Source organism: Heloderma suspectum, chromosome 3 (assembly GCF_057233095.1).
Source record: "Heloderma suspectum isolate Gila_16-S chromosome 3, 16-S_ref, whole genome shotgun sequence".
NCBI lineage: Eukaryota > Metazoa > Chordata > Lepidosauria > Squamata > Helodermatidae > Heloderma > Heloderma suspectum.
Genome location: NC_139460.1, coordinates 80,458,170 through 80,471,983, shown reverse-complemented (window position 1 = coordinate 80,471,983; position 13,814 = coordinate 80,458,170).

Sequence of the window (13,814 nt, the reverse complement as noted above, 5' to 3'; positions counted from 1 at the left end):
CCCTACCCCCTTTTGCCCTGCCCATCACTGGGAGGCAGCTCTCAAGAGCTTCTCCAAAATGAAATTTGGCCCTTGGGCTAAAAGGGGTTTAGCACAGCCTGGCCACCATTTTACATCTTCCACAGTGTCCTATACAAACCACCTTGAATTGCACCCAGAAGCTAATTGGGAGCCAGAGGAGTTGGCTCAGAACTGATTAATATACTATCTGCATCCTGTCCTGGACAATAGACAGATTGCAGCATTCTGTATTAGCTAAAACTAGTGCTGTGTCAAATCCTGCCCCCTATTCTCCAGAACTTTCTCTCTCCCTGCAAAATAGGCATTGCTTTTTCCACCTCTTTTGCAAGGAGGGGGAGAATTTTGGAGAATTTTCTCCTTGGGGAGGGGGACAGGGTTTCGATATACCTTTTTTAAAGTGTAGGTGATTCTTGAGGTCTCGTCTTTCATTCATTCATTCATTCATTCATTCATAAACACGCCTTGCACTTGCAGGAGCTGAGGCCTCTTCTCAGCCAGAAGTTCTTCCTGAATGCCTATTGGAGAGGGCGAAGTCACATGGTCTCCTGGGAGTTCAGAAAGAACTGTCAGGCTGGAGAAGAGTCCCGGGCTCCTGCAAGTGCAGGGGGTGTTCTTTTAATAATAAAAAGAAGACCCCTCAAGTATTGCCCACATTTAAAAAGGTATGTGGAAACCCTGTCCCCCTCACCAAGAGAAAATTCCCTGAAATTGTCATCCTTCCCAGCTTCTTTCTCAAGAGTTTTTGTTTTTCCTCCACCCCACACCCCAAATGCCGAAAATGGAAGAGGCAAAACATTCAGCACAGCACTAGCTGAAACTTTCACCCATTTTGTAAATAGTCACTGTTACAAAGGTGTAGATCAGGGGTGTAGAACCTCAGGCCTGGGGGCCAAATCCAGATCTCCTGGAGTCCCAGATGGTTATGCCCCCCTTTTTCCTGGGATCACCCCCTCTCCCCTGATCATTTGGTGGTTTCTTGGCTTCTGTGCAGCTTCTCCACTGCCACTGCCATTCTAAAAGTATGAAATGCTCTGTCCTAAGCCTTAGTTACTGGCAGTAAGAACTTTAAGCAAAAGCATGCTGGGGGTTTTGGTATTTTGGCCCCCTTTGCCTTTGGCCCTGCCCCATCATTGGAAGGCAGCTCCAAAGAGCTTCTACAAAATGGGACTTGGTCCTTGTCCTGAAAGAGATCCTGGTGGACATGATAATTTCCTGAGTAGAGAATAAAGGGGACATCCATCTTACCTGCAGAAGCTGGAATGCCCTCCTTGCAAATCCCTGCACCTGAGAATCTAGGAGGAGCCCTGGATCAAGAAATAGGGTAAGGCTGAACTCCTGTTCTTTCAGGGAGAATATGATCCACGCATTAGCAGCAGCTCTGCCATTCTCTTTCTCTCTCTCTCTGTCTCAATGGCATATGAAAGGAGGCCAAGAAACATTTAAATAAATAAATAAGACATATTGCTTCTGAATTTGAAACTCAAAGCAGTTTGTCATGTGGCATTTGGGTCTGCTGTTCAGGAAAGCCAAAGCCCTCTGTGACTCAATACCTAGCTGCATCCTAGCATTGACCTCTGTTTAGCTTATGTACAATGTGTTCTAAATACGTTGTTTACAGCACAACCCATATGTTGTATACAGTACAACCCAGCTAACTTTTGCTTTGAAATTGTACTGCCAAATTTTGATGAGCATTCAAATACAATATCTAAAATACAATTTTAGGCCATAAATACTGTGAACATAAATTTGACACAGTGGATATCTCTGTGTTACTACCAGTGATGGTAAAATAATCTCTAATGAATAATTTGCTTACTTTTCCACTTTGTGGGTGCAGGTTGCTGTTTCTTTGATACTCCTTTCTCTGGAAATGCATTTGATCTACTGGTAGCTCATTAGCAGCAATTCATTATTTTGTGTTCTGATTCTGAAGTCTCTTGTTTGTTTTGGGAAGTAACAAACTTTATTGCCCTTCATACTCAATAAGTATGACTTTAAAATAACTGGAATTTACTTCAGTGGGCATTAATATGAGCTGAAGCAAAGAGCACCATTGTAAGATAAGTTACATTTCTTTACATCCCAACCACAATGATAGAAGCATGTAATCTGCAAGCATGTAATGCACCAAAAAGGCATCTATCATTGACCAGGTTCTCATGACATGCTAACCCACAATGGGTTGCTTTCTTGAACAACCCATGACGGCTTAGCATGTCATGCTAATCTGAACCAGTTTTATCAGAGTGGGTTGTTTTTCCCAAACAACTCACCCTGAAAACCCATGGTCTTCAGTAAAGGTACTGTTTAAAACAGTAAAGGTTGTTTTACCCATGATGGATTGATGTGTCATTCGAACCTGGACATGCCAACCCATAATAGGTAAAGGGTATCAGGCAGCGACCTGCTCAGCAAGAGTGGAAGAAACCCCTGCCACTCTCCCTGAGTGCAGTCATGATCACTTTTCACAATCACAGCCAAGCCTCTGGCAGTGCCCCTTTCCCCTTGCCAGTGGCAGCCCAGATGTGCCAAAATGGCACTTCAGGAGGCCTGCCACTGGCGCCCTGGCTCTTGCCAAGTCCCCTGTCCCCACTCCACAGTTAGAGCCCATCTATCTATCTATCTATCTATCTATCTATCTATCTATCTATCTATCTCGATGGCGGAGAATTCCGCCACGGACTCCAATGAGGCTGGATTCTAAGGAATCCGGACCCCGGAGTCTGTGGTGGAACGGAACACTTATTTACTTACTTTCTTACTTATTTATTTCATTTCTATACCACCCAATAGCTGAAGCTCTCCCCGCAGTGGAATCCTCTTCAGACAGATTCTCTGGCTCTGAATTGCCAGTGATATGGCCACCATGCCGTATCGCTGGCTGAAGGGGACTGACTGCGGATGCAAATGGCATCCAGGAGGACACCATTTGTGTCTGCAGTCAGTCAAGTCCCCTTCAGCCAGCGATACGGCATGGCGGCCGTATGGCTGGCACTTTGGAACTGGCCGGCAGCTCCATGGAATCGCCACCGAGCGGAGCCAGCTGAAGAGGATTCCGGGGGGAGGAACAGATCGCCTCTCCCCCATGGGTGGATTCCCCACAGACTGGAAGGTAGGGTATTTGCCCATCCCTGCATTTTCCCAGCCCCATTTTATGTGCACAAATGGCCCCTTTATTTAATTTCTTTTAAAAAAATCTATTTTGATTATTTGCAGTTGCAGAAGTGGGCAACTGTGGGTGTCCCAAAATATAGGAACTTGCCTTGGCTGCTCCTTTGTATGTCAAGCATACAAAGGAACGCTCAAAGCAACACCGTAGCAAGGCTGTTTTGACAGCCTTGCACAGCCGACAGGTGGGGAAACGGGTGTAGATCACTCTCTTGCAAGGTTGTCCCCAGGGTTCAGTGCCTTGCCCTGGACCTTAAGGGTGCAATGCTAGAAATCCACACTTGCCCAAGCCCCTGGCATCTGTTTTTATGGGTGCCCGAGCTGTCAAAATAGAAGCTGTTACTTCCTTTGGGGTAGGGAAATGGGGTGGTACCCACTTTTATATGGAAATGGGGTCCTCAGGACTTGGGGAGGGGTGACCTAGAAAGAGGGGGGCAGCAGGAGTCGGGGTGTAATTTTAAATTGCAGGGCTCCTTGGCTAACTGGGTGTTCTTAGCATTTTTGACAGGTGGGGAAAGTGCTCAAGATCCCCTAGTTAGTCAAGTGCCACCCTGGATTTAAAGTCTGCCCCCCACCAGTGCGGGTGCTCTCCTTCTACTCCAACCCACCCTGGGTTGGCAGAATTCTGTTTTCATTGAAAAGTGCATCCCCCCTTCTTTGCACTTGTTCTATTAGCTTAGCCGCGCAGGATTTTGAGAGCTCTCAATGATCTGTCAAAATCCAGCTCAGCTAATGGAAAGGGACAGGGAGAGTAGGGGAGATGAGTGGATCTGGTTGAGAAAGTAGGGATGGCAGAGAATTCCGCCACAGATTTCAGTGAGGCCAGATTCTAAAGGAATCTAAATGGCGGCCGCCATTTGCGTTCCTTTTTTTCCGCTGTTTTAGCCTACGTAAATATTTATGTAAGCTATTATGGTGAAAAAAGGGGAACACAAATGGCGGCCACCGTAGCCGCCACCATTTGTGTACATGGCTTTTTTTTTCCTGGAAGGCTGCCCAGAGGCCGGATGTCCAGCTGCAGGCAGCCCCGGCCGGCGGCTCCATGGAATCTCTACGGAGCAGAGCCGGTCAGATCAGGATTTTGGGGGGAGGTGCGGAGAGCCTCCCCCCCACTGCGAATCACGCTGTCAAAAAGGTAAGTGACTTTTGTACATCCCTATGAAAAAGATTCTCTTTGTCATGGAGAGTCTTTTTCAGTGCTCCTTCTTCGCTCTTATGGAGGTGTGGCTGGAATTACTAAGAGCCTGGATTAGTGACAACACAAGGAAAGGCTGACTAGACCGGTGGTCAAGGTTACAGAGAGAGAAGCTGCATTGGACGGCCAGCCAACAACACTACAAAATATCCAGGTGAGATTTCACTGCAGAAGTGGGTGGGAATGTAGGATATGTAGGGCTGTGCCTCTGTATTTAGGGAACAGAGATAGCCAAAGTGGGAGGAGGGAAGGAAAGGGCACAACAAAACAGCCTGAAGGGGAAGGTGGTAGGAATGGGGAGAAGACAAAGAGCTCTTAGGAAGAACTTATGGAAGGAAGAGAACAAGAATGGGTATATGAATCCCCTTCTGCTCTATTTTGAAGCACCAAAGTTGTAAGAGTTTGGGAGACAACCCCCCCCCTCCGCCCCAAGGGAAGTAAGACAGGGAACTGAAGGGTGATCTTGCATTATTCCCCCACACATGGTAATTCTTTATCTAATTTCAATATTCTTCCAGCTATGCTACAAATTCTTACAAGTCTAGTAAAAGTGGTCCTACTTGGATAAGATACACTCACAGGGATATTTGCATTCTGTATCCATTTATTTAGCTTGATATAGCTTTCATGGTGTATAGTTATGTGGTAGTGATTGTATGTGTTTCTTCAGCTCTTGTGTGGAGGGAATTGCGGCACAGTAGCACACTATTTTGGGAATGCTTGTTACCACATCGGTTTTATGGTTGCATAAAACATGACATATATAGACTGGCAGCTAGGGATGTCAGAGAAATCTGCCATGGACTCCAGTGAGAAATCTGTGTGGAACAGCCTCCCGCCCCCCGTGGAATTCCACCCCGTGGAATCCCCCGTGGAATCCCCCTGGGACAGAGCTTACCTGGGGCAGATGCAGCGGCAGCTGTGGCTGTTCTCCCGGCCGGCTACTGCCGGGCTGCTGCAGCTGCAAATGGCAGCTGTCGTAGCGGCCGCCATTTGCGTGCTTGCAGGCAGCCATGATAGGCTACGTCAGTATTTACGTAGCCTATCACGGCAAAGAGCAGGGATGCAAATGGCAGCCGCTATGCCATTTGCGCCCCTGCTCTTTGCCATGATAGGCTACATAAGTATTTATGTAGCCTATCACAGTAAAGGCGGCCACACAAATGGTGTAGCGGCCGCCATTTGAGTGGCTGCCTTTACCGTGATAGGCTATGTAAATATTGACGTAGCCTATCATGGGCTACCCTAGGGATGCAAATGGCGTCCCCTACGCAGAACGCCATTTGCATTCGCACCAGCCCGACAGCGGCTGGAGGCCCTGCTGCAGATCGGCCCGGCCAGTGGCTCCACAGCATGGCTGCAGAGCCGGCCAGGCAGGATTTTGGGGGGAAGGACTGGATCGCCTCTCCCCCCCCATTGAGTATTCTGGAGGGAGGAATGGATCGCCTCCACCCACCAGTGGATGCCCCGACTGGAACCAGGTAAGGGATTCATACATCCATACTGGCAATTATAACAAATACTCTCATGTATGAACTTGTATAGTACGGTAATTGAATTGAGATAATAAATAGGATGATATATGTTATGCGAAAAAATGTATGTCAACAATTTCTCCATTAACAAGCAATAAAAAGGCTAAAACAAACTATTTTGTTTATTTAAGTTCATACAAATGTTTAGTTTGGCAATATAGTACAATATATTCAATACTGGCAGCGTATTTAGTATGGAAGAATTGGCTTCCTCAACATATTTCACTGATAGCTTAAACAGACACTTTGTTTATGTATCTATACACTTATCAATGCATTTTTGATAATTTTGAAATTCCAAACTTTATTATAGGGATAAGCAATTTCCTGTGCTGCATGACATCTTGATGTTCATCTACAATAATGAAATAACAAGAATTTACCAGAACCTATTGGCAAGATAAAAATGACATTTGAAATACATGAAAGGACTTTTATAATGTGGCACAATGCATGCATAATATATTCCTTTTTCAGGATATACTTTTAAGGAGGATACTCTTTAAACTCTTTCATGCTTTGAGAATAAATTCCTTTGTTTTTGTTAGAAACATACAGTTTACCTAATATTTCATTTTATCTTGTTGTATACAGGTTTGGAATCAAAACACTTCTCAAGTTTCACTGACTATGAGGAATGCCACAGTTAGTTAGTTAGTTAGTTAGTTAAAATAAAATATTATTAAGAGATTTCAGCTACATCAGTGACAAAAGGAAGCCAAGTAGTATCATATGCCTCAGAATTAGTATGCCCCTTTGCCATACGTAAGTTGTGAGTTAGCTTTTCCATCAGGAACGCCAATTTTGAACCTTTGTCCTCCCCCCCCCCCGCTGATTTAATGGTGTTCTCTTACTCTTCTGGATTTGCCTGAAATGCGCACACATACCAATTCCAAAATTTTGGCCAAGTGCTGTTTCTAAACTATTCCAATATGGCATTTGTTGGTTTTCTCCCTAACATCCTCTTTCATGCACTGCATCATTAATTGAGGTGCTGTGGCTGTCTTTAATTATCTTTCAGTGATTTAGTTGTGTAGCTATATACAGTAAGATGGAATTCTGTGTGGTATATGTTCTGGTTGAGAAGATGGGTAAGAAATGTGTTGAGCTGGCACTTCCCAAACCTACACATGAACCAGAATGCAGTGATAGGTTGGTATGTCCACTTTCCCGCATGTTGTGATATAGTTCACAAAAACATCCAACCATACTGGGCTTCTGTGGGGGACTATATAAGCTACCCAACCTCCTCCTTCAGTCTCTGTGTATTTCCAGCTCCCACCCTCAGCCTCACTTTCTCAGCCTCAGCAGAAAGGCTTTGCTGCTGATCACTTTGGGGCCTGGGTAGGAATTTTTGGCTTGCTATATGAATCGCTTGCGGTGGCAGGTCTTTTTGACTACTCTGCACTGATACGTGGGAAAAGAGCTTTGTCAGTGTGTTATCTGTTTAGGTGAATTCAGTCACACTTGATTGGCAGCTTTGTGTGGAAAATTCAGGGAGGGTTGAGGATTGGTGAGTACACAGTAGAAACTTTATGGTGAGGGACAATGTCTGAAGGTCACCACCCTGAGCTTTGAGTCTCAGGATAGTTTGATACGGATCACCTTTAAGGCTAACCTGGCTCACTTGCTTGGAGGTTTGTGGGGGTGACATAAGGAGGTCTCCCTACACCTGCCAAGGTGGGGCACTGATTGCATGGCCACCAGCGAACAGGATCTGCAGAGGCCTTGCCCAGTATCCCTAACAGCCTAGCAGCCTGGATTCAGAACCAAGATTCCTGCACAAACTCCCCTCACTGATGTTTGTTAAATAAATTGTGGGTTGCCAGTCAACAGCTGGTTGGCCACTGTGTGAACAGAATGCTGGACTAGATGGACCCTTGGTCTGATCCAGCTTGGCTCTTCTTATGTTCTTATGTTATGTTCTTAAATGTGGCCCAGGTTTATACCATATGCCTGTGTGTCTCATCTCTCTCATCTTCCTGGGGATGTCAGAAGAATCTGATTGGAGGATGGAGATTGATGAGCCTTTGTCAGCTTGCCCCCCCTGACTCCATTCTGACTTCTGCCAGCTGGCCCAACTCGGTCCACAGCAAGTTGGGCCAGCTGGCAGATTTTCTATTGTCATTACTGTGCAGCCCTCCTTTTCTCCCTGCCAGTCCCAGCCCCAACTCAGAGGGCAGGGGCTGTCCAAGCTGGGGGCTGACAGTGGCAGGGAGAATGGGATGGCTGTACTGTGGCAGCAATGGCAGCCTTGGCAGCAGTTCAGGGAGGGAAGGCAGAGCCATGGCAGAACCCTCCGTCCCTGTGATCACTGCCACCACAACTGCACAACCCTCCCTCTCTCCTTGCTGACACCAGCCCCAGCTGAAGAGCAGGGTCTCTCCAGTCTGGGGTTGGTGCCAGCAGGGAGAGAGGGAGGGAGAGTTGCACAGTGGTGCGGTGGCAGCAACAGGAGGAGGGCAATGCTACAGCACAACCCTCCCTGCCACTGTCAGCCCGCAGCCCATAGAGCTCACTGCCTTGCCTTTCTGATGTGTGGGGGCTCTCTGGGCTGGGGGCTGGCAGCGGCAGGGAGGAAGGGAGGGTTGCACTGTGGTGGTGATGGTGGCAGCAGGGCGGGAACTTGTTCTTTTATTATTATTATTTTACAGCCATAATCTGCAGGAAATGGGGCTTAAGGTTTTATTTATTTATTTAAAAAGAAGATGTTCCCAGATTTCGGGAACAATCCCCTGGCTCAGCTCTCAAAGGCAAGGCAAGCTGGGGACACCACAGGAATGCATCGGGCCATAAAAGAGCTGGATTTACCCCCGATGAACTTCCCTATTTCTCCCTTCACTCACAAACACAAAATGTGCACAAAACAAGTGTATAATAGGGAGAAACGAATATGAAAATATGCACAGTAATGAAAAGTGTGTGCAAAAATGTGTATATTAAGGGAGAGTGCACACAAACCCCCATTATTTTAGGAGAAATCACTTGCAATTGTCTATAGTTTGAAAAGTGTGTGAAATGCATATATTGGGGAAAATGTGTACAGAAATGCATACATTTAGATTAATGTAAATTTTAAAAAACAAATTCGCAAACAGATGAAGAAATGCGATCAAACAAGTTTAAAGGTGGAAAAATGTGGAACTGAGTGGGATAGAACTTGACAGATTTGTCCATCCCTCAGTGAGATACCATGTGTGGTTTTTGACAAATCTCTCCATAATTTATAGAACTAGAATGGAAATAATTAGGCCGATCCTAACCTTTGTTCCAAAACTAATCTTTTCATATATGATTCTCTGTTTCTCAAAGATAGAATCTGTTTAGAATCTGCTACCAAGGAAAATAAAATCAGTCTTTGGTAGTGGTTGGCCATTCAGGGAAAGATCAGAAAGTCTACCTCTCAATATTTTCTTTAAAATATATCAACCTTCTACATGCCCTTTTGAGACATAGCTTGATATTTAATAACTCACGCCAAGGTGCCATCAGCTCCCTCTTCAAAACATGTTTTACATTGGAATTTTGCCTCTTCATCAGTGGTTATCAAAAGGTCATTACTCTTATTGCACTTCAGGTATTTAAGTGTCCTTTTGAATTACATCCTTGAATTTCAGGTCAGTTATTAATTGTGCTCAATGAAGACATAAAATGCTTCAAAATTTGGTTGCTGCATCTAACTGAGGTCAGCAATATGCCATTGACCTTTCTCATCAGATTTCAATAACACAAAGAGCTTTCTTGAAGAAAAGATTTAAGCAAAGAATGCAAGCTAAATGCTTCTATGTGCTTATTTTTCTGAATGGTCCTAATACAATACATCAAGCTGCCTTACTTACCCCATGAACCCTTCTAGCTCGGTATCTAGCCCTACGGGAAGATGCCAAGGACTGAAACCGCATGCAACCCGTGTGCTTTGTCACTGAGCTACAGACCCTCCCCTGAAGTGAATGACTATGATGGTGCATGTAACTGAAATATCCCATATTAATTCAGTTTAGATTTGGGCAAGAACTTTGTTCAGTTCATTTTTTAATTTTAAAAAATTGCCAGAATTTGCAAATTGCTTCATAAATGGGATAGAAAGAACTTGAGATTTTATTTTTTATTTTTAAAAGGATGTGGGAGAAACTGACAGATTCGTCCATCCAGGTCCAGGGCTTTGAGTTAACAGTCTGTGTCTAATCCCAGAGCATTCAACCATGTGTGGGGATGAATTAGGGTTAGGGTTGCCATCTTTTTTTCTTTTTCTTTTTTTTTTCTGGCAAGCTTCATGTATTTACATTTGGCTGGTGAAGATGGATGTACCATTCTTTTCAAGTCATGGCCTGGACTGGCTGAAATTGTCTCATAACAATAGTGTCTGCATGCTTTAAAGCAGGGATACTCTTGGTCAAGCACCTCCATACATCCTGGTGGTCTCTTTCTTCTAGCAGACACCATGTTTTCTAATGATATCATTGTAAGATTGGTGGTTTGGACAGAAGAGGATTAATGGAGCCAAAAGGACTTCTGAAACTCCCTTGTCATTGACAAATTTGCCAGATGATAAGTACATGTTTTATTAGGAAGACTGCTGGTCGATTGCTCTCAACAGTTAACTCTTTCTTAAGTCTACTGAATGGGACAACGGCAGACCTTCTCCCATTCCAGCTAAGGATGATGTAATCTAGGAGTCTGTGTAGCCCTATTCAGGAGTTCTACATCTGACTACAATAAACGTGGGAGCAGGGGGAGTGCTCTAATCTTGCCCCCTCCTCATGCATTTCTAGCCCTATTCAGGCATTCTTCTTACTGTGTTCAATCAAAATGAGAGGCGAGGGAGTGCTCCAGCCCCACCCCTTTCTGCTGTCACATCCATCATCCTGTATGCATGGAGGGAAACATTCTGAAGAGGAGAGTATCCATGGAGGCTCTCAACATGAATTAGGGAACTATCAGTGCACAGAAAAGCAAAGAGGCCCAAATGAGCAAAGTCAGGGAGGCTATTGCATGTTATTTTATTCTTTTAAGTCATTATTTAATTAAATAGTTTAATTTAATTGGTTGTACATGTTAATTTTTAATTTTTTATCAGTTTTTATTGTCTTGCAGTTCTAAATTTTTATTGTGCACTGCTTTGGGAGGGTTTATTCTAAAAGGCAACTTATAAATCTTTGAAATAAATAAATAGTAAGTCATAAAATCTAGTAAATCAAAAATGGATCTTTACAACCTTGCATAATTTTTACATGGGGTTCCCCTACCACCACCCAACCACCATAAAATTAAAGCTTACATTAGCGTGTCACCAATTTTGTGCCAAGGCAAACCAAACCAAAACATTTATCCTAGGTATGGAGCCTCGTGGATCTTCATAATTTTTACTTAGGACTGTGGACACAGATATTATCTATGGTTCGATCATGGTTTTGGATAGCTATCTTGTAAAAATCCATGAGGATACATAAGGTCCTATGCCTTGGATCAATGTTTTCACACCAAGGTGGTGCTGGGAAGCACCAGATACATGATTTTTACAGCTCAGTCCATGCACAGATATGACCTGTGATTTAACAGGCAGGGAGGGGGTGGGACTGGAGATGAGGATCCTGGATTAAAAAAGAAAAATCATGCTAAATCTAGCAGATGCATTTTAATTCTGCCAAATCCAACCTGTATATAGCCTTAGCCATTAAGTTCACTGTCTTGACCCAGTTGCTCACTCACACAGATGCACACACACACAAACACAGGAAAAGGAAAGAGCCCTCGATTAACATGGCAGACCAGGGAGCCATGGTCAGACTCCCACTTGGCCTTGAAGTTCCTAGTCACTCCATTTTGCCCACTTCACTTTCTCTACCCCCCCCCCCAACCTACCTTTCCTTATTCCAATGGCACACAGGCACAGCTGCCACTCACTTTCTGTCTCTTTTTCTCTCCTCCAAGTGGTCAGCAGCTGGCATCGAGTCTAAATAGTTCCCTCCTCCTCTTCTCCCTGTTTTTCAAATCAGATGGCATCCTACCAGAACATAAGGGGATCAGAGTGTAGCAGCACAGGGATGACAGAGGAGGAACTGGAACTGCCTGCTGCCATTAGAATAACCTGACCCGTAGGGGAGTGGGCACCCACCTAAGACTCTGAAGGTGCAGCGTTAAGGAAGCACGCTGTAGGTTTTGTCTTTCTGAGCTTTCTCAGAAAATTCTCAGGAAGGCCACGTCTTTTCCCAAGAGTGCACTGAGAAAATGCAGAAAACCTGAATCATGAGGTAAGCCATGGGGGATTTGTCTATCAATAATCCACATAAACATGGGGCACTATCCAGTACTACTGCTGCCTTTCTGCTGGTTCCATTGCACTGGCAGGATCCAACACAAGTACAACAGGAACCAGCACTTCCTTAGGGAACCCCAGGAATGAACAGAAATGCTTGCTTCCCAGGCAGGACCGGTCAGGAGAACTCCCTTCTGTGAGCTCCTCTATCCTGCGCTGTATGAGGAAAAAAAAATTCTTCTCATTTCTGATTGCTTTTGGAACCTCTAGGTTCCCATTGCACTAGTGGTAGGTCCTGCTAGCACGTGGGCAGTGCTGGATACTGCCCATGGTTGGCATAGTACAACTGTATTCTACACTGAAAGTCTTAAACTAAGAAGTTCACTAGTTAACATTGAAATACATATACAAATTTGACCTTGTCAAGCAAACACCAGCATATTGTTTATAGAATTCAATCAGAATTAGTTGCATTGGTTGAACAGGAATATAAAACACATCAAGCTGCTTTGCTTTGCACTTTTAAATTGTATATTCAGTGCCATTGTTATTACACTGTAAGTAGAAGATTTTATCTGCTAAGTAGAATTATTGAAATTATAATAATGCAATCTGGTCCAGGTGAATGGGCTTTTGTTACTCTGTTGCTAAGGATACCATTTCAAAACAGAGCAAAACACTATATTGCCATTTATTCCAGTGTTTAAAATACCAACTGTCCAAAGGGATCAGAAAAATCTAACTAAATATATATATATATATATACACACAACAAGAGACTGTAGCAGAAGGTTTAAATTGTTTGGGAAGAAAAAAAAACCCCTCTTGATGGTTATCTTGAAGAACTTTTCACCTTAGTGAAAAAAATGGATCATTTTTTGGCAATGAAAATTACACATTCAGCCCATCCTGATTTGGACCACAGGGGCAGGGCAGGGGGGAGTTATTTATTTATTTGTTTATATAAAATATTCATATGCTGTCCTTCATTACCAAATCTTAGGGCAGTGTACAACATTCATTAAATTTAGACAGCAATTAAAATAAAATAGGAAAATGAAAACAAATGCACTCATTAGTTAATGGTGAGTTAATGGTCTTCAGTTCAGAATATGTTTTAAAGCCCATTACATCTCATCAATAATCCAGAATACATGGAAACAGTTTTTCCTTCACAAGGATGGCAATGAATTACACTTCTGGGTTGTTCACTAGCTCAAATAATCCCCCCTACCCTCCATGGTAGGGTCTTAATTCCAGTTGGGGCCTTCTGCTTCCTTTTGAGTAAGAAATATATCATATGGCTACATCTTCAAGTAATGTGTAGCTTGGCCCTTAGGAGCCCAACTGAGCTGCAGTTAAGCATTTTGAATCTTCATTGATTTCAAGGGGGCGGGATTTAAGCACATGCCTATCTCTCCTAGTTAAATTAATGGGACTTAAGCATGTTAACTGTGGCTGGATTGCACCTGTAACTAGGGATGTACGAAAGGTACTTACCTTTCGGGGATTATGTTGATGGTGCAGGGGGAGGCGTTCCGTCCCTCCCCCCAGAATCCTCGCCGGGGGGGGAGGTGCTCCGTTCCTCCCCCCCCCGGAATCCTGGCTGGCCGGCTGTGCTCCGCAGCGATTCTGC